The sequence below is a fragment of the Brassica napus genome, chromosome C4 (genome assembly GCF_020379485.1).
Source record: "Brassica napus cultivar Da-Ae chromosome C4, Da-Ae, whole genome shotgun sequence".
Classification (NCBI taxonomy): domain Eukaryota; kingdom Viridiplantae; phylum Streptophyta; class Magnoliopsida; order Brassicales; family Brassicaceae; genus Brassica; species Brassica napus.
Window position 1 is genome coordinate 27,282,667 of NC_063447.1, and position 21,651 is coordinate 27,304,317.

Sequence of the window (21,651 nt, forward strand, 5' to 3'; positions counted from 1 at the left end):
ATTCCGAAAAGAAAAATTTTCGTACGTTCTCATCTAAAATGAACAGTGAATATAACGATCTACAAAGAGTTAGATATGAGATGACAACTCATACTCTTCCCTCTACAATCGAATGAATACAAACATGTTCTTAAAACGCGAAACACAATTTATTAAAAAAAAAAGTCGCAAATCGGCTGGGATTCGAAACCGCACGCTTTCAGTCCCGAAAGCATAAATATGGCCACACTTGGCCAAAGCAAACAGCCAACAAAGGTAGTTTCAAGGCCGACAAAGGTCCGATATAAAATGCCATCAACAGCAACATGCCTGATAATCTCTACATGACACATAACTAAACCGTAAATGTCTCACTGGAAAACAGATCGTAAGCATCTTAACTCCAAGACGAACTACGAAAGGCTTAATCCCTTTGACAAGGGTACGTAGGCAGCCTTCATAAGGCGCAGCCCCAATAAAAATAAAAAACTTTTCTTTATATGCATAAGTTTTTCTATGTCAATGTTTGTCTACGAATCTTCGGATACGAACTTCGTCCAACATGCCTATCTTGCCTAACTCACCTAACCGCACGCTAGAATCTCATCAACGATCCACGATTCTAACGGGCTGGGGGGCTAACTGTTGGGGTAAAAAATGGTCACGACGAAGATAACATCCAAATCTCCGTAAAAATCAGCATGAACATTTTTCACAAAAGTTATACTTCGTAAAAAAATTCTTTTCGAAGAGCCTCGCGGTAAAATCTTGTTCAAATCTCAGTCGAACCAAATACCGATTGTCTAAGCGACCAAGCACGCACACAGCTTGGTCGTTACGTAGCGATCGGGCTCTCCCAAAACGTCGATACGACACGAATCCATGCATTCCCGTCTACTCTTTAAATGCTATCTCCCATAGACCGTGGCTAAATCATTCTATGTTTCCCGTAACGTGAGTCAAACTTTACGATAAAAACCGCGGGAAGTTTGCATTTATCGAAGAAACAGTAATAAACGTTTCGAGCCAAACACGGCCCAAAGAGACCTAAGACGAAGCTCGAAGCCCACTTACGATTTCTTAACCAAAAGCCCATAAGCTGTATGACGGTTTATGCTTGGTTCGTGAGGAAAATAAATGTCAAGTTTCCGCGGATAAATGTGAAGTTTCCAAAGATAATCACAAAGATCGGGAAAAATGAAATATCTCCATTTTTAAGCTATGACGGCTTAAGGGCAGAAGAAGAAAAGCGTAAACCGACCTAGGAGCAAGTATATAAGGAGTCCTAGGCGAGAGGCACCAGGGACAACTTTTTAGACTCAGAATTCTCTGCACTTAGAAACTTTAGGCTTTATTCTCGACAAGTTTGGTTTCTATGACAGGCATTCAATTACTAGACGAACTCGCCCAGGCAGTTCGATCTCTTGTCCAGCTCTATCAATTGAACTACGTTCGGCTTGATCATCGAAAGGGGTACGTAGGCAGCCTTTAACGAGGTTCAGTCTGAAATCAATCAAAAACCTTTTCTGTATCTTTTTTGTCTTTTGTTATCGAGCTGCGACTCAACTATGTTTGAGCTTTTAGGCCACTAGAACTAGGTAACTCGCTGACAGCATTTGCGGCCAAAGCTTTTATGGTCTCTTGTAATGATCGAAACGCTCTTACGCGGTTTCGAAATAAGATCTACTGTTTTCTCTAAACTCGTTTGTTATCTTTTCATGATTTCCGCATCTATTTGTCACTTGTCGTTGGCTCTGGCAGAGATCCGGGACCTCTGGGAAATTAGGGTTTTCCTAGTTTCCTAATTTAAACGTAAATGCACAGTGCGAAAGCAAATCTGTAGCGTTTCAATCCTTTCCAACTTCGTTGCAAAGGTTGGCCAAGCCTGAGGTTTCTTTATCATTGCAATCAGCTCCTTGCAATCTGTCCCAAAGCTCTGGCATGTTGAATGTTGAAGCATGTTCTCCATTGCCCACCGCAGTGTTTCTACTTCCGAATGCAAAGCTGATTCACGCCGAGTAAAGTTCCACGTCTCCATAAGTTGAATGTTCTCACCACTGTCCATCTAGATCCATCCACATCCACTAAAATGAGCATAAGCTATCCAAGATCCATCTAACAAGCAAATATTACCCAAGCTTATGACTTGATATCATACTCTTTTTCAAGTTGTTCACCAAACCCCTACTAATATATGACTGGTACTCAACCACCTTCTTGTTTTGTCCCATTTTATTTTATATATGAACCAGTACTTTTTGTTTTTGGTTAACTCTGAACCGATGGAAGAGAAGAACTTATATTTCTCCAATTTGAATTAAGATTTTAAATGATCTGGAAATAATATTTAGTAGTAAATTATTTGTAAAAAATAAAAATACGGTTGGAGTTTTGGCCTAGTGGTAAAGAAGCTCCGGCTGGAGTTTTCGCCATAGGTTCGATTTCCCTTGGCCACCTATAAACGCTTTAAGTGGCAAGAAAACCCGGATTTCTGTGGGCCTCGTGGTGATTAGTCCTTGAGTCTAGAAAGCCTTTGAAATCACACCTCAGTTATAGAAAAAAAAATACGGGAACTAAGATTGCATACTTTTGTTTATAGAAGAAATTTTTTTAAAAAATCATTTTAGTTTGTTTTCTAATAAATTGTAGATTTGAAAGGTAGCAAAATTAAAATTATTAAAAACAAAATTTTAATTATTTCGTATTTAAATAAATCATAAATTAGTTAAAGAAAAAATTTCTTAAATGCTTTTAGGAATTTTGAAATAGTTTTAGAAACTTATATCATACTTGTCTTAATATCATAAACTTCAATTTTCTTCAAAAGTAAAAAAAAAATAAGGAATGAGAAATATTTATGTGATAAACTTTGAATTATTATAAAACCCATATCAGACTTATTTTGTGTCAGGGATTTTTAATGATTTAATATAAAATATATAAGTAAATTTTATTATAATATTAATAGCTATTTATGAGAGAGAGAGAGAGAGAGAGAGAGAGAGAACGATGTACATATTTGGTTAAGTGGACTTTGTTGATAAATTAGCACAAAAATGACAATTTTGTGAATAATTTACTTCTATGCTCAATAATAACCTAGGAATGTCCTCGAACAGGGAGCAGCCTAGACTTGCCCCAACTCAAAATTTCTATCTTAGTTTGACCCAAAAAAAAGTTAAAATCAGATCTGAACTGCCAAATCAATCAAGGATCGATTGTAACACTACAATATTTATCGATTGCAACACTACAATCTTTATCGATTGTAAAATGACGAATACAAATGTTGGTCTCTTAAATGTATAATCGTTTTTGAAGAGTTAACGTATTATAACTTATTTTAATTATTTTAAAGACTTCATATCCACAAAAAAAAAATTAAGTTTTACGACTGACACAAATCACCAAAATAAGATAGGCAACACTGATAGTAAAATGACGAAAGTGAATTAGGTTTCCTGCTCTTTATTTTTTTTTACTATTGACTCTATAAGTGATTTAATTTTCTACTTCTATAAAACTATGCTTTCGTTCTCATTTTTTTCAACTGATATGAGTTTTTTTAACTTATTATGTGAATTCGGCGAATTATATAAATGTTAATTTAAAAAGATGGACATCTATAAAAAAATAGTTCCGCTCCAGATACATATCTAAGAATCAAATTTTTGAAAAAACCAAGGCGAATTATATTCACAGGTTAGAGTTTAAATCTAATATATCAAGCTCTTATAAAATATATGTGTAGACTCAAAATATAAATGCATGTCTATTATATATTCACCATTTTTTTCTAAAAATCATCTAATTCTAGAACAACAAAACATATTACTTATTTTATTAACCTACGCTTTTGAGGTTTAGTTACTTAATAGTATACCGATAAAAATATATATAATACTTTACCATTCTAATATATGTAAACAATTGTATAAAATAAGAAGTGTTTGATTTATTAAATGATAAACATCATCAAAACTTATAATAAATAGTTAAAATCTTTTATTCTTAAAATTATAATAGTTAGATAGGATATTAGGGAGAACTATTATTAGACGAATGATCAAATCTCTCATTCTTCGAACAATCAAAAGGAGGTAATTCAAATGTTGTTATGATAATTCATTATAAGCTTTTTATGCATAAAAATCAAGACTAAATTATTTAATCTGAATGAAATAATATATATATATATATATATATACACATATATAGTGCTTCCAATATTAAAAATCACATCGATATAAATACGTGTATTTCGGGATTATCAGGATCTAATAACATATTATAAACCACCTATTTAAAAAAATAATTTGTATATATAAAAGTATATACATTAGAGTAAGCACAAAATAAAAAACAAGTACCTTTTGTTTATTATTTACAATCATGTTTTTGGTAAATAAATCAAAAAAATTATTTTATTTACTTTATATGGTATATAATTAAATTTTTGTGATATTGACGTATATATATATAGTATATTTTAATATAAATATTTATTATTGACACTTATTACTCATATGATTTTATTGACATTTGTATATTATTTGTAATAAACATTTAAACCGTTCATCACAAAACAATTTAAGTGGGAGATTTTTCAATACAAAATTCAAAATTAAAATATTAAGATCTCAACAATTTTTCTACTAAAATATTTTGAAATTATTATATTTTATATTTTTATAAAGTAGATAATGTAATTTAAACGAGCATATATATAATATGAAGATTTTTGATTAAACTTCATATTCATACGATTTATGATAATTTAAATCTTTTTGAACAAAAAACAAATAAACCATTGATCACAAACTTTTCAATGTGAGACTTTTACCATTTATAGTAATTTATTATCGTTTAAAAAAATTTAAAACATAACATATAAGAAAAAAACAATTTTATTATATGCTTAATGTGATTGTATAATTTCTTTTAGTGATTTAAAATTAAATAAAAAAGAGAGAGGATACAAATATTGTTATCAAATATATATGATTCATAATCATTAATTTTCATATAAATGGTAATCATATTAGGTAATTCCGTAGTGTTTATTTAAGAAAAGAATTGAAAATATTCTTTTTTCACTAATATTCAATTTGATAGTTACATTAGAATCTCTATAAATTAATACTCGATAAATTAATAATCTCTATAAATTGATAAATTTTATCGGTCACAACTTGGGCTGGTCCAAAATTTGACACAAATTGATAAAATAATACGATAATATTTTTTTAGAAAATTCTATGTAAATATATGGCCACATTAAAATTATAAATTATATATTTATATGTATACATATTTTATATAAGCAAGAACCTATTATTATATTGTTTATATTATATTCATAATGGAAATATCTTTATATTTGTAACACTTAATATATTTTTGATGAGATTTAGTAATATTATAACTGAAACCACATTTAAGTTCGATGCAATATATATTATATAAACCAAATAATATAATAAAATTAATATTAATGTCAAATTTCAAAAAATAACAATTAATGTATATATATGTTACAAAAAAACAATTAATGTATATACTAAAATCAATTTTTTTTTATTTTAGAATAAATATATCTTAAAATAAAAAATCTAAATAAGGAAACTTTTATAAATTAATATCACAATAAATTAATAAAATCTCAAGTGCCAAAATTTTTAATTTATAGAGGTTTTACTGTAATTTTAAAATAAAGTATAATATATCTTTACATGTACCAACTTATTTTTCTAAAGAATTTATTTGTCACGAAGGCGCAAGTTTGATCGACCGACACGGTCTCGAACTGGAAGGATGATTGGGTGGTGAAGGGTTATGAGCACAGGAAACCCGCTGAGATTACAAAGGATATGTGGGATGGCCTCATCAGTTATTGGAACATGCCATAGTCTATTAAAGTCTCCAACAGTTGCTCTGCTTCCTGTCGGACGAAAGATGAGCATGATAACTTACCAATGCTTCACTCATCCGGTCAAAAACCCCACGCCGGTGTCCATGTAGAGATGGTAAGTATTTTAATTAACTTTTTTATTTATTTTAAAATATATTCTAACTTTCATATATATATTTTTAGGCCAAAGAGATGGGAGTTCTACAATCTCTTAAGGACCTTTACGAGAGGACCCACAAGAACAAGGTTGGGAAATTTGTAGATCCCAGGTCTGAGAAAATCTACAACGACGTGGTTGCTCAGATGGAAGAGCGCCAAACCCAACTGACCCAGCAGTCCTCCGATGGAATACCCGTCACATTATCCACATCTGAAGTGGATAAGATTTACGAGGAGGTACAAATTTATTATTATTATTATTATTATTATTATTATTATTATTATTATTATTATTATTATTATTATTATTATTATTATTATTCACTTAATATAACATTTTATCACTAACTAACATTAATCTTTTTTTAAAGGTCGTCCCTTTAGGGACGTACGTTGGGGATTGGTTCCGTTAACGATGTCGCTGTCCCAAGAACGACATCGTCTTATGGTCAGAGACGGGATGATGAGACTGCTCAGCTGCGTTCTGAGTTTAACGCGATGCGTTCTGATTTGGGCGTGACACAAGCTCATATTGGTTCACTCGAGAGTTTTCTAGACGTCCTAGCAACTGAAAATCCGCAATTGGAGAGCATGTTGCAGGCGAGACATGAAAAATTTAGCATTCCATAGCCGCGCCGCGCAGAGGAGGAGGAGGAAGAGATGGAGAGGAGTCATGACTTCTTCCAGGAGTTCCAAAACAACCCCTAGCTACTTTTTGATTGTACTATAAATTTGAAACTTAAATATTTATAAAATATTTTCGAATTGTTCTATTATTTTAATTTTTAATATTTTTTAAATAATTTTATTTATTATTTAATTGTAATTTTTAATGTAGAAAAACAAGAATCAAAGTAAATTCGTAGCTTAATTTACGTCGATTTAACGAGTCATTTACGAGGAAACGGCGTAAATTCTTTATTAAAATTTACTTGGAATTTATTATGGAAGACACGCAGATTCGTCGTAAAGCTTACGTGTCTTTCACGACAAAAGGAATCGAGAACTTTACGAGGAAAGTACATTCGTTACCTTACGTGTCTTTTACGACGAAATATTAAACTTTTTTTTACGATGAGAGTTTTACTCGTAAGCTCGCGACTAATTAGCGAGAAAATATACGTTACGTCTGACGAGGAACTGACTTTCATAGTTATTTCATCCTAAAGGATTAGGTAGGATGAAATAACCATATTTCGGTCGTTGTTACATTTATGTTTTCTTGTAGTCTCTATCCTTCTTTGCCTCCTCTCCTCTTTGCTTTAGAACTTTCCAAGAATTGATTTTTTTTACACAGATAAAATAAATGAAAATTGCAAATTCTCCACATCAAAAGAAGCCATCTTCGACTCGCAAAGTCCATGCCTTTGATTCAGTCTCTACCGCACTTTGGCATTACAACACACTCTATCGGAGAGCGATCGTCTAAGTAATCCAACAATTTTGTATATTTCTTTGATTTGTTCAAAAAATGGTGAATGCAACAGGGTTCTTCACTCATCCTTCCGTTTCCAAACGGGTTAGCTCCTTCTATAACCATTCTTCTCCTTCTCAGTATCGACCACCCATGTGATAAAAATTGATTCCTTGTTCATGCAGTGTGATTCATCTTTACCAATCTATTGGTTCATAATCGTTTCTTGTACTATTTGAGTTTTAGCTTAGCACTAAGAAAGATCTTGTAGAATGTGTTTCTGATTTATGCTTACTGTTATGTCTTAGCTCAGCTTTATAAGCCAAAAGTAATCTCCATGTAATGATTCTCTTTTTGGGTTTGGATTACTCGAAAGGTCTCTCTGATTCATCATTCCTTTGGTTCTTTGTCTACTTAAAAGGCTAGTGCCAAGTGGCTGCAAATTAATTGGATCTGGTCCAGCTGTCCCAAGTCTTCTCATTTCGATCTTTATCTTAAACCACACTTGGATAAACACTTCTCGTAGCTTGCTATGCTAGCCTTCATTTTTGTTTAATCATCTTCAAGCTTACTCCACCATTAATCCCCCTTTAAACTTGAAGTTGATTTCTGCTGTGTCTTGAACACCAACAAACTCTCTCACGTCTTTAAACTTAATCCTGCCAAGTCCCTTTGTCAGGATATCTGCATTTTGCTTGTTTCCAGAAACGTGCTCGACATCCACATGTCCATTCTCTACGCAGTCTTTTGATTTTGCTCTGATAACGTCAAATATGGTCAATTACAAAGTTAAACTATACAAATTTCTTGGACACTCCAGACACTTCATGTGACATAAAGAATAATTATTTAGAAGTCTACTCATAGAAGAGTTCTCCGCAAGTCTTCTATGAAAAAGTCAAAATTTTGCATAATTCACGTTGTTGCAAAATTAATCTGATTATCAAAAAAAACTTCTAAAGAAGCATGCTATAGTAAAATCATTTTTCCAAATAGAAAAGTAACCAGGGATTAACAAAGGAAGATTTCTCAAGAATTCTACTAATTGAGGAGACTTCTTTAGAAGTATCATTTGAGAATTTGTAATTGTAAAAAGAAACGAAACATGACACTTCTAGAGAAGTTTGCTCTAAGAAGAGAAGTCTTTTCCGTTTATTTTAGTAAACTTTTATTTTTTCCAACTTTAAAATGAACTTTTAAGATTTTATTTTTATTTATTTGTTAATATTGGAGCTCATGAATGAAATTTACAACTTATTTGTGTATAATTATGAGGTTAGAAATTTTTATGTTTATTTATGTTTCTAAGTAATAGGAGCAGACTTTTTGAGAAGTCTTATCTTTTTAATTTAGTTAACTTTTACATTTTCTTCAAATTTAAAATTTGTTGTTAAACCAGGGCTTGTTACCTGGTGTTGATTAACTTGAGGGCAAAGCCCAATATGGTAAAGCCACCAGGGTTCGAGTCCTAGCCACTGGAGAATTAATATTTCAGCATCGCCAGAGACAGAGGACCGACACGTGGGCTGAAAACGTAGGCTGCCAACACGTGGCTAGTCTGGATCCACTTCTGTGGAGGCCAGAATACCCCTGTATAATTAAAAAAAAATTAGAGTTGTTAAAATTTTCTTCTTCATTCATGTATATTTGTCAATTGCAGAGCCTCTGTATGAATTTTATAACTTAATGTTTAATATGATGAGATTATTAGTGCTTTTGTTTCTTTATGCTTGTAGCTAATATGATTAGACTTCTTATTATAATTTTTTGAGCATGATATGTTCATGTTTTCTGATATAGTTTAATGTCTTTTTGAACATAAATTTGTGATTTCAGATGTTTGAACTTATGTATTATTTGTTTCGTGTCGAGCTTATGTTATATTAAAAAGTGTGATATATTTGAAATTTGTTATGTTGTACTTGTGTCAAATATTATTTTGCTATAAATTTGTATGTAATAACTCATAATTTTGTGTAATCATTTTATCTGTCACGAATTTTTTGTCATCATTATCTACCAACTTACTATACATAAAATGGATAGGGAGACAACACAAGACCAGGGAAAATGACTTATTCCCCTCTGAATTAGTTGTTTCCGACTTTTTCACTCATGAAGTTTTATGTCATGCCAAAAACCACATGAACAATGTAAAAATGACTTATTCCCTTATGAACTAGTTGTTCCCGGCTATTTCACACACAAACTTTTAAGCCATGCCAAAAACCACATGAACAACTTTATTTTTTGAATTATATGCACAAACTATCGATTTTAAACTAATTCCCATAAAACCGTAACAGTGTAATTTACACGTTAACTTGGTTTATGATAGGTGGAGAGACGGTTTAGTTTGGGTTGGTAAAAACAGAATACTACATCGTTTTTTTTTCTTTTTCTTCTTCTTTTTGTCAACTTCTCTTCTTCTTCAGAAATCGTTTTACTCTTCATCATCAATTGGGGATAAAATTTATTATCATGCAGAAAAACAAAATATTTTACATGATGCATAAAGAAAGAAAAGCAGCAAATACTAACTTACCAATCTCCATGTATTGTCACAAGGAACTATAAAATTGGCGTAGTCTAGGACGCTTGATTGGTTCCATAAGCGGATGCCATCAGGTTCCGGTCCTGCATGGATTTATATATTCTCCTCAATCCAGAAATTAATGTCATATGATCTCTTTATATGCTTTATATCATATAAATCGAAAGTATCTACCCAACCAGTTACTATGTCATATAACTCGAAAATGCAGAGTAAATTTTTTTCTCCTCAGTTGATGATGAAGAGTACGACGATTTCTGAAGAAGAAGAGCAGTTGACAAAATTAAAGAAGAAGAACAAAACGACATAGTTTTCTATTTTTATCAACCTAAATGAAACAGACTATCTACCTGTCATAAAAGAAGTTAACATTTAAACAACACCATTTACAGTTTTAGGGGAATTAGTTTAAAATCGATAGTTTGTGTATGTAATTCTTGTGTATGTAATTCAAAAAATAGAATTGTTCATGTGGTTTTTCGCATGACTTAATAGTTTGTGTGTGAAATAGCCGGAAACAACTAGTTCATAGGGGAATAAATTATTTTTCCGTTGTTCATGTGGTTTTTGGCATGGCTTAAAAGTTCATGTGTGAAAAAACCGGGAACAACTAGTTCGTAGGGGAATGAGTCATTTTCCCCACAAGACCAACCCTTTAAATTGTTTACAATGAAAACAATAGTTTATGGTCACATGAACTTGAAAGACGGAACAAAACATTAGACAAAAAAGAATTGTATTGGATTTGAGACAATGTGGATTCATAAACAATCAAAAGAAAAGACTATCTCTACATGTTTTCTCACTGTACATTCAACAGTTGAAGTGTTTCATCATAAAGTTTGTCAGTGCATAACTCTGTTGCATTCGGATTTCTTTGAAATATTTAGTTTCCTCTTAGTTTAGCACACTTCCTGGCGACGTATGCCCGAGAAGTCTGCTCGACAAGTCTGTTAATGAAATCTGATACATCGTGCTCAAATCTAAAAAATCACCATATCCAAAAATATTTTAAAACAGTTTCAAAATAGAGAAAGACTTCATAATATAACTCTTTATACTTAAAATAAAAATAGATCGAGCAAAATAAGTTAAATATATATATTTTTATTTGAATTTAACACACAAAAACACAAATATACTTTATATTGTTTCGAACTAGAACTTTTACAACTAAAATAATAGCAAAACCATATATAATCATAATAAGTTTGAATATATCGTTGTATTTGGTTTCAACACACACAAAACAAATAAAACATCAAAATTAAGGATTTCTATCTTAATTTTGAGAGAGAAATATGGAACCATGAAAAATACAAATTTTAATCTAAATTAATAAGAAAAAAATCAGATTAAGTACAACTATAACTTTATTTGGCCAAGAACACAAAAATAATTTCTGAAAAATGAAATCGTACAATTTTGTTAGTTTTCATAGTAGACTTCTAAAGAAGTTTGCTAGTGCATTGGAGTTTAGCAAACTTTTGGAGAAGTCTCCTATTGAAGTCCGAAGTCCGATATATTATCCTTAGATCTGAAAAACTTTCATAACAGAAATTTTATAAAATGATTTCAAAACAGAGAAAACTTCAAAATAGAACTTTGTATGCTTAAATAATAAAAAACAATTACATTAGGTTAAATCTATAATTTGATTTGAATCAAGCACAAAAAATACAAAAATACACATCTAAAATTTATAGATTTAAGTTTTTAGAAGGGAAGATGAAATCATGAACTGAAAAACCCTGCAAAAAAAGAAAAATTAATGAGAATCACATGAGATAAAAAGATGATAAAATGATATAAATTTTGGCGTTTTCAACTTCCAAGAGAATAGAGAGAGGTTAGAGAGTTTTAGAGAGAAAACATCACATTTTTATTACATGCATATGAGGGAAACATAGAGAATGTGTCAAAAAATTATATAAGGAGACAAATTTCTAATTAGGTTAAAAAAAATTGGCGTCTAAGACTTATAAAGAAGTATGCTAGTGTATTACAGTCTAGTAGACTTATGAAGAAGTTTTGTTATCCTAAATTTCTCGTACGTTCGAGAAGGCTTCTAAAAAGTCTACTGGTAAATAACTTCTTAGCAGAATTCTTAAGAAGTCTCCTACCCCTGATCCCTAAAATCAAATAGTTTCACTAGATAGCAATAAACACATCATTTTATGTTAACCCATACAAAATTAAACACTTATATATCATATTTTAATTTCAAAACAATTATTTAAGTATCTAAAATCTAACCCTAAAATACAAAATTACTTGAACATATGTTACCAACGCTAACCAATGGTCAATCATGACTTAATCAATATTCACTTATCTATTTGAAATAAATTTTTATATTAAATTTAAATATGCCTGACTTAAAATTGTCTAAATGTACAATATTTCAATTTATTTTCATAACAATATTTTTAAAATTTTTATAAATTACTTTTAAGATTAAATATTTGAGTATACTTCTTGAGAAGCCTCGTAAACAACTTTATAGTCTCGAAAAGATTTCTCAAGGCTATAACTCGTAAAAGTGTCTGCAATCTTTTGTTTGGTCACAACGGGATAGTTATAATTTCACTACAATTTAGGTTTTCTTTTTTTACATTTGAGATAATTTGAGAGGATATATTTGCATTCAGATTCAAATTTTGGGTAATTTTTTCCAAATTGCCTTTCAATTCAGTTATATAGAAGTCCAAGGTAAGATTATAGTTTTGGCAAACTTCTTCGGAAAACACTTATAAAGTATATGAATCCTTTACTAATACATAAAATCAACTTATAAAGTGTTTAAAACACAGAACTTAACACTTATATGTCAAATTCACATTTCAAAAAATATTTAAAATCCTAAATCTAATGTTAATAATATAACAAATACAAACATTATTTGACTATAGATTACAAACCCTAACCATATAAATTCTCATCTACTTAATAACTATTTGATATTTAAATTTTAGATTACATGATTTAAAGTTGTTTATATTTACATGATTTTATTTTTCCCTCGGAAATTTCTTTTCATAATTTATAAATAAATTATAAAATTAAACTTATAAGTATGTTTTTGTGAAGTTTGCTCAGAAGACTTCACTGAAAATACAAAAAAAAAAAAAATCGTAAAAAAAAGTTCTGCTTTTTTTTTGTTTGCTTAGAAAAGGATACTTGTCGTTTTACTATCCTTTTAAATTAACTAGGGGAATGCCCCCGCACAAGCACGGAGTTGTGGACAAAGTTCTTGTTTAATCTCAATATTTGGTAGGGTTATTGTAGTTGTGAATTATGCGTTTTGAGTTGTTTTTCAAGTTATTTTTTATTGTTATAGGGTTAGAGTTGTGATGATGAACTTTGTATGCATTGTTCTCCACTTATGAAGGACTAAATTGTGTTAGTAATGTGATTGATATAGTTCGTGTTGTTGTTTGTTGTGTCAATGAGACTTACTGTTTGTTTCTCTTTTTAATTTGTTTCTTGTACTGTTGAGAGTACATAAATTATATTAAAGTTGTTGAGAGTACCTTTTGTTTCTGGATATTTTTTCTCCTGTTTAGTTGTGTAAGTTGTGTGCATTAAGTAATAATTTTTATTATCCTTATTATGTTTGTTATATGTTTTTATTTTATTTTTAAACTTGTTGCTCTTACCGGACCTTTAAAACAAATACATGAAGACTTGTAGAAATAACTATAAAATGAGTGACAGTTCTGAGTATTTGAGCTTTAATAAGTTTTAAGCGAATTTATTTATTTCTCGTAAGAAGACAATAGCATTGGCTTGTTGACATTGGGCATGTAAGCTATTTTTATAAGACAAGAGGAGTGAGCAGGTGGAGCTGTTGTTGCCGCATTTGTGTCTGTCGGGATTGACTCTTGTATCTCTTGTTGTGGCTGTGTTTGTTTATCTTTTATTTGATGGGTAATATGTAAACAAAAATCATTGTTAGTTGTATTTATCAGAGTTCATAACTTACTATGCTTTTTTTGTTTTAGTAATTTCACTGATCTTGGTTGTCGTCTTCGTCTTCTTCGTTGCAAAAGTTTGTAAATTGTTAAATAGCTGGCCGTGTAGTTTGTATTTTTTTAGCTGACTCGATGTATGTGTCGTTGCGAAAGTAAGTTTGTAAATTGTTAAATAGCTGGCCATGTAGTTTATATTTGTTTAGCTGACTCGATGTATGTGTCGTTGAGTTTTAGTTGAGGTGATTGGTTTGGTATATTTGTTTTGAAGTTTATTTCTAAGGTTAGACAAAAAAAGAGAGGTGATCATTAATGATTCGTCTTTTTTGGAATTCTAGTTTTTGGTGTTTTGATTGTTTGGGTTGTTGTGGTTTCTTTTAAGCTGTAAAATACAGGTTTGTGTAAAATTAGTTTGATAAGTAAGGGAGATAAATAGACGACCACAGAATTTGGGTAGGAAATATTTTTGATTATTGATGTTAGCTCAATATAGATAATAATATAAAGGAAATTGTGTGTTGATTGTTTCTTACGGATCAATGAGGAGACGGATAACGACTTGAGTTGTTTCTTTGCTAAGGTCCGAGCCTTGGACATAACGGATTTTGCCAACCACATCTGTCAGTTTAAATATCAGTTATGATAAAGAAACATATTATAAACCCAGATGCAATATGATAATATACATGGGAGTTCTAGGTTTGTGTTCGCAATCACTTGGAAATTGTCAAACAGTCTAATTATGATTGGAGATTGATCTCAGGAGCACCCGTGATGACTTCATCAATAATAGTTGGTGAGATGAAACGAATGAGGAATGGATGATCAATTATCTTGTACATGCTTGAGCACCTAGCAACCTCAAAACGATCGACTTTCACAATGGAACCGGCTTTCAAAGATGGTATGTAATGATTAGCACGTCCGGCGGGAATAAACCCATGAATCACAGAATCTGAAAATAATATTATTTAACAAAGAATCAGAAAATCAATTAAAAACAATTATATTAAATAAGTGTGATAAATCCAAGATTAACTTACCTTTTCACCAAGGAAAAGAACCGTGATTCCCATAAACTCACTGTCTTTCTTGAAGTTCAGGGAATCCCATAAGCGAGGAGGTTACAGGCTATGCTCTGACTACTACGACCAACACGGAGAGACTCGAAGGTTGAGTGACGGATGCCGGGAACGCCGGTTTGAGGAACTGGAGAGGTAGAGAGACATTTTCTAGAAGATCGTTAAAGCTACGAGGAATTAATGAGTTTTGTGGAGATGCAGATTTGGTTCTATCAAAGATGAGAATCATATATATAGGGTTTACAAAAAGACTACAAATCAGGAACATTTAAGATCAAGCGATTTAAGATGGGGAGATGAAGAGTTCACCGGTGAAAAAATAGATTACGAACAGACACACAGCGCAACTCTGTAACTCAGACTTGTCTGAGACAATGATGAAAAGAACCCTAACTCGTGTTAAACGAAGACAGTTTACAATATGGAAAAACTATAATTGTTGTTTTTTCATATAACGTGATGAACCTCATTTAAAAATGAAATTCATAATACACTTGTAGGCCCGTCTGGCCCACAGAAAAAATCGAAGAAGCAAAGGTTTCCGACCTTCATAAATATATATTAGTTTCGGCCATCAATGTATATAATATCCTATAGTTTAGTGGTATAAATGTTAATGTTTATATTTCAATAATCCGGGTTCGAACCACAGGCTTTACATATTTTCACATTTTTCAAAAGTGAAACCCACCAAAAATGCTGATAATATAAAATTAATTGTACATTTGATTGAAGATGAAATATATATTATCTTTCAAAGTCTAACTTTCAATTATCTTTAGTAAATCCCTCATTATAAATTGTTTGATTATAAAAATGATATTGTACACCTACCTAACTAAAGACAAAGTTCTGAGATTTTAGTATTTTAAAATCATAGATTATTTAAAACTCATGTATCATGTGGGATTTATTGGGAACTCAAATTGTTATTAGCTGTAATGGATACGTAAAAGGAATCAATTGATTCGAATAATTTTAACTAGTATTATATATACACCAACTAACCCATCCATATTTCAATATATATTTTTTCAAAGGATATGATATTCTTTGTTAAATATCTTTTTAACAGGAAGTAATAAAATATGTTTGTCGTTATTACGAGCAAGTTAGATTATGTTTCTTCTTTTATTACTAGCTAGCAATATTTGTTTTCCGTGGCAGCTTCGCTTATATGTACATGTATATTATGATTTCGTTTGATAAGCACATCTTTTCGTAACACTAAGTCAAGAGCCAACAAAAGAAATGTATATAAGTTAAGTTTTAAGTTTTTTATTGTTATAGAGTTAGAGTTGTGATGATGTACTGTGTATGCACTGTTCTCCACTCATGAAAGACTAAACTGTGTTAGTAATGTGATTGATATAAATCGTGTTGTTGCTTGCTGTGTCACTGAGACTTATTGTTTGTTTGTTTTTTTTAATTTGTTACTTGTACTGTTGAGATTACATAAATTATATTAAGGTTGTTGAGAGTACCTTTTGTTTCTGAATATTTTTTCTCCAGTTTAGTTGTGTTTGTTGTGTGTATTAAGTAATATTTTTTTTCTTCTTATTATGTTGGTTATATATTTTTTTACTTTTAAACTTGTTGTTTTTGCCGGACCTTTAAAACAAATATATGAAGACTTGTAAAAATAACTATAAAATGAGTGACAATTAGTATTTGGGTCTTAATGGGTTTTAAACGAATATATGTATTTCTCATAAAAAGACAATAGCTTTGGCATGTTGACATTGAGCATATAAGCTATTTTTATAAGACAAGAGGAGTGAGCAGGTGAAGATGTTGTTGCCGCCTTTGTGTCTGTTGGGATTGTCTCTTGTATCTCCTAGTGTGGCTGTGTTTGTTTCTCTTTTATTTGATGGGTAATATGTAAACAAAAATCATTGTTAGTTGTATTTATCAGAGTTTGTAACTTACTCTGCTTTTTTGTTTAGGTAATTTCAGTGATCTTGGTTGTCGTATTTGTCTTCTTCGTAAGCATCTGTGAAAGTAAGTTTGTAAATTGTTAAATATTTGGCTGTGTAGTTTATATTTGTTTAGCTGGCATAATGTATGTGTCGTTGAGTTTTAGTTGAGTTGATTGGTTTGATATATTTGTTTTGAAGTTTATTTGTAAGATTAGACAAAAAGAGATGTGATCATTAATGATTCGTCTTTTTTGGGATTCTAGTTTTTGGTGTTTTGATTGTTTGGGTTATTGTGGTTTCTTTTTAACAGTAAAATAAAGATTTGTGTAAAATTAGATTGATAAGTAAGACATATAAATAGACGACCACAAATCTTGGGTATGAAATATTTTTGATTATTGATGTTAGCACAATATAGACAGTAATATAAAGAGAATTATGTGTTGATTGTTTCTTACGGATCAATGAGGAGACGGATAACGACTCGAGTTGTTTCTTTGGTGAGGCCAGAGCCCTGGACATAACGGATTTGTCCAACCACATCTGTGAGTTTAGATATCAATTATGATATCAAAACATAATATAAACTCATATGCAATATGATAATATACCTAGGAGTTCTAGGTTTGTGTTCGCAATCACTTGGAGATTGTCAAACAGTCTAATCTTGACTGAAGATTGATCTCAGGAGCACCCGTGATGACTTCATCAATAATGGTTAGTGAGATGAAACGAATGAGGAATGGATGATCAGTTATCTTATACATGCTTGAGCACCTAGAAACCTCAAAACGATCGACTTTCACAATGGAACCAGCTTTCAAAGATGGCATGTAATGATTAGCACGTCCGACGGAAGTAAACCCATGAATCACGAAATCTGTAAATAATATTATTCAACAAAGAATCAGAAAATAAATTAAAACAATTATGTTAAATAAGTGTTATAGATCGAAGATTAACTTACCTTTTCATCAAGGAAGAGAACCGTGATTCCCACAAACTCCATGTCTTTCTTGAAGTTCAGGGAATCCCAGAAGCGAGGAAGCCAGAGGCTGTGCTCTGACTACTACGACCAAGACGGAGAGATTCGAAGGTTTGACGAATTGGAGAGGCAGAGCATTTTCTAGAAGTTGGTTGGTTCATCAAAGATGAGAATCATATATAGGGTTTATAGAGGGGCTACAAATCAGGAACATTTATGATCAAGCGATTTAAGATGTGGACATGAAGAGTTCACCGGTGAAAAAATAGATTACGAACAGACACATGGCGCAACTACGTAACTCAGACTTGTTTGAAACAGTGATGAAAAGAACTCAAACTCATGTTAAACGACAACAGTTTACAATATGAGAAAACTATAATTGTTGCAAACTTGAGCTTTTTTCATATAACGTGATGAGTCTCATTTAAAAATGAAACCCATAACGCACTTGTAGGCCCGACCCTCAGAGGAAGCCGAAGAAGCAAGAGCTTCCGACCTTCATAAATATATATTAGGTTCGACCATCAATGTACAAAGTATCATTTAGCTTAGTGGTATAAATGTTGGTGTTTATATCTCAATAACCCGGGTTCGAGCCATAGACTTGATATTTTTCACACTTTTTAAAAGTGGGGACCCATAAAACGCTGACGTGGCGCGCTGAGGAGTGAGCAAAAACTCATCTATTATAATATAGATTTGAGGAGAACTTTTATAAATAAACATTTATCTCATGTATGATTCACAACTTTGCCATTTTCTAGTTGTCAACACCATATTTCACCTCACAATTTTTTTTAAATAACTCTCTTTGGCCTAGACTAATTAAATGTCACGTCATTGCCAAAAACATATAATATATGTTTCATTTTATGCATCTTGATTCTAAGCATTTATTCTAAGCTTCTTGCCAAAAACATATAGTCTCATTTCATGAACGTGTTCACTAAATTTAGAATATTGAAACTTTTTATACATCCATGTCACAATACTATTGTATAAAATGTAAACTATATGGATAATATAATTTATATGCCATGTTAAGTTATATCGATACTTTTTAACATCCATATCAACTCGAGATAATATTATGTCATTGGCCATCATATTATATAATTTTTCAAATTTATGTTATATAATATACTATACTGAATAAACCAAAAACAAGTAGAATGTTGTGCGGTTTGTCTCTGTGTTGTTGTATATTAATTAGGTATTATTAGTAATATGTTAGCATAATAGCTGTGTATACGCGATCACGTCAACAATATAATCATATTTTATTCTGATTATAAATAATTAGATACAATATGAAGATACTACTGGAAAATAAAATATATAATCCATGATAAATTTGAATGAATCGGAAAAAAACGATGTCATTGGATCTTGATTAAGCTATATTTTCTTAATGGAGTAAATCTTGGTGTCAAATATTGAATGCTCCAATTCAAAAGATTAATGAAATTTGAGTCAATCAAATATTTTCCGAATGATTGACTCTCGTGTTTGTGGTGTCCAAGCAAATGTCAAATAGAATTATCTTATTAATTTTTCTTTCCATGTATTATTTTGCTATGTCAATGGGTGAATTAAAAGTAGATAGATATGCAAATTTTTTAATTGTAGCCATCGATTTATTACAGCGATTTACTGTTTTATACATATGTGGCCCCTATATTTGAATCGAGTTTGATTTGAGAAAATTATATATGTCTAATTAACCTCTAATTTAGGGATAATAATTAATAAATGTTTGCCTTAAACATGTCTAACTCATGTGCATTACGTACGGTATCATGCAAATGTTTCAGTCTTTTTTCATTAGCTCAAATCTGTATTTTATTTTTTTAGATATATCAAATTAGGAAAAAAAAAATATTGGAGTGGTAAGCTCAAATTTCATCTACTATCAATCGTATATTTGATATAATTGATGGTAAAAAACAATGGAAGAATTGTGGTGTGTTTAAGAAAAATAACTTTTCTTTTAATATATCCATATGTAATGTATAATTTTAACAAATTTATAATATATAGTTTCAAATAATCACCTGCGCACGGTGCAAGTTATTACCTAGTTTTAACTAGTATTATACAATAACTAACCCATCCATATTTAAATATTTTCCTTTTTCACAGATAATGATATTCTACTATGTAAATATTTTGTAAGCATGACATTTAAAATTTGTTCTTTTTCTTTGGGCATCTTCGCTTATATCTATTACGATTTCATATGAAGCTTAAACACATCTTTTCTTAAGAACAAGTCAAGAACCACCATCAAAAGAAATTGATTCCAAGGAGCTTCCATCCATCTTAAGAGACGACAATATAAGCGAAGAAACCAATAAGTTGATCTCTTCGCTTCCTTCACACAAAGATACTGGAGGGCTGAAGCTTTGCAAGTATCAAGGATGTTGGTACTCTTACAACACCCTTCAAGGCGTACTTAATTTCCAGAGTGGTTTTCATCCACAGGACACGGATATAATCCTTGCTTCTTACCCGAAATCAGACGCAACTTGGCTCAAGGCCCTCACTGTCGCCCTCCTTGAGAAATCAATGAACCGTTCTACTTCTGATCCTCATCATCCAATACAATATGCTAATCCTCATGGTGTTGTACCATGCTTGGAGATGGATGTTTATCACGAAAGCTCAAGTCCTCACCTAGACAAGTTCTCAGCAACTCCGAGGCTGTTTTTGACTCACATGCCACTGCACGCGATGCACAAAACCCTCAAGCAATCTCCATGAAAGATTTTGTATGTGTATAGAAATGTGAAGGACACGTTGGTCTCGTGGTGGCTTTTTGGCAATGCTATTCTTAAAACAAAACCAACCAGAAGTGATCTCCAGTCACAGTTCGAATCTTTCTACAACGGAACAATCTATTATGGACCTTTCTGGGAGCACCTCTTAAGCTACTGGCTAAGAAGCTTGGAAGACCCCAAACATGTCCTTTTCATGAGGTATGAGGAAATGAAATCAGAGCCTCGTGATCAGATCAAGAGGCTTGCGGAATTCTTGGGTTGTCCTTTTAATAAGCAAGAAGAAGAGAGTGGACTTGTGGACGAGGTCTTGGAGCTTTACTCTCTGGGTAATCTGAGGAGTTTGGAAGTAAAGAAAACCAGAAAAAGAAACGACGTGAATCACATGGATTACGGAAAGAAAGGGGAAGTCGGTGACTCCAAGAATTATCTTACCCCTGAAATGGAGAAGAAGATAGACATGATCATCCAAGAAAAATTGCAAGGTTTTGGTTTGAAATTCTAGAGTTTTATGGCCATGCGTTTCCTTTGATGCAGAATAATAAGACTGCATCCCGTTTTAATGTACCTTAATAATTTGTTAACTTCAATGCCAATTACCTTTTAAGAAAAATCACGTACTCTTTATAGAATTGTATTGAAGAGATGATGTATTATTGATAAGGAACGAGTTACATATATACATGAAGGAGAAGTGACGTGCAAGGCAATCACGTATAATTACAACTAATGAGAATAATATGGAGGAGAGATTATAGGTAATGAAATATTCTGTGATATCTCTAATATCCTCCCGCAAGATCAAGGACCCTTGGAGATGCCGATCTTATCACGTTGCATCAGGTAGCGCTGGCGACTAAGGGGCTTGGTTAAGCTATCAGCAATCTGGTCATGAGT

General features: G+C 31.5%; 1 pseudogene; it reads left to right on the forward strand.

Annotated features, from left to right (window-relative positions):
• Positions 1 to 6,082: 6,082 nt before the first annotated feature.
• LOC125585951 lies at positions 6,083 to 21,448 on the forward strand (annotated as a pseudogene).
• Positions 21,449 to 21,651: the final 203 nt, after the last annotated feature.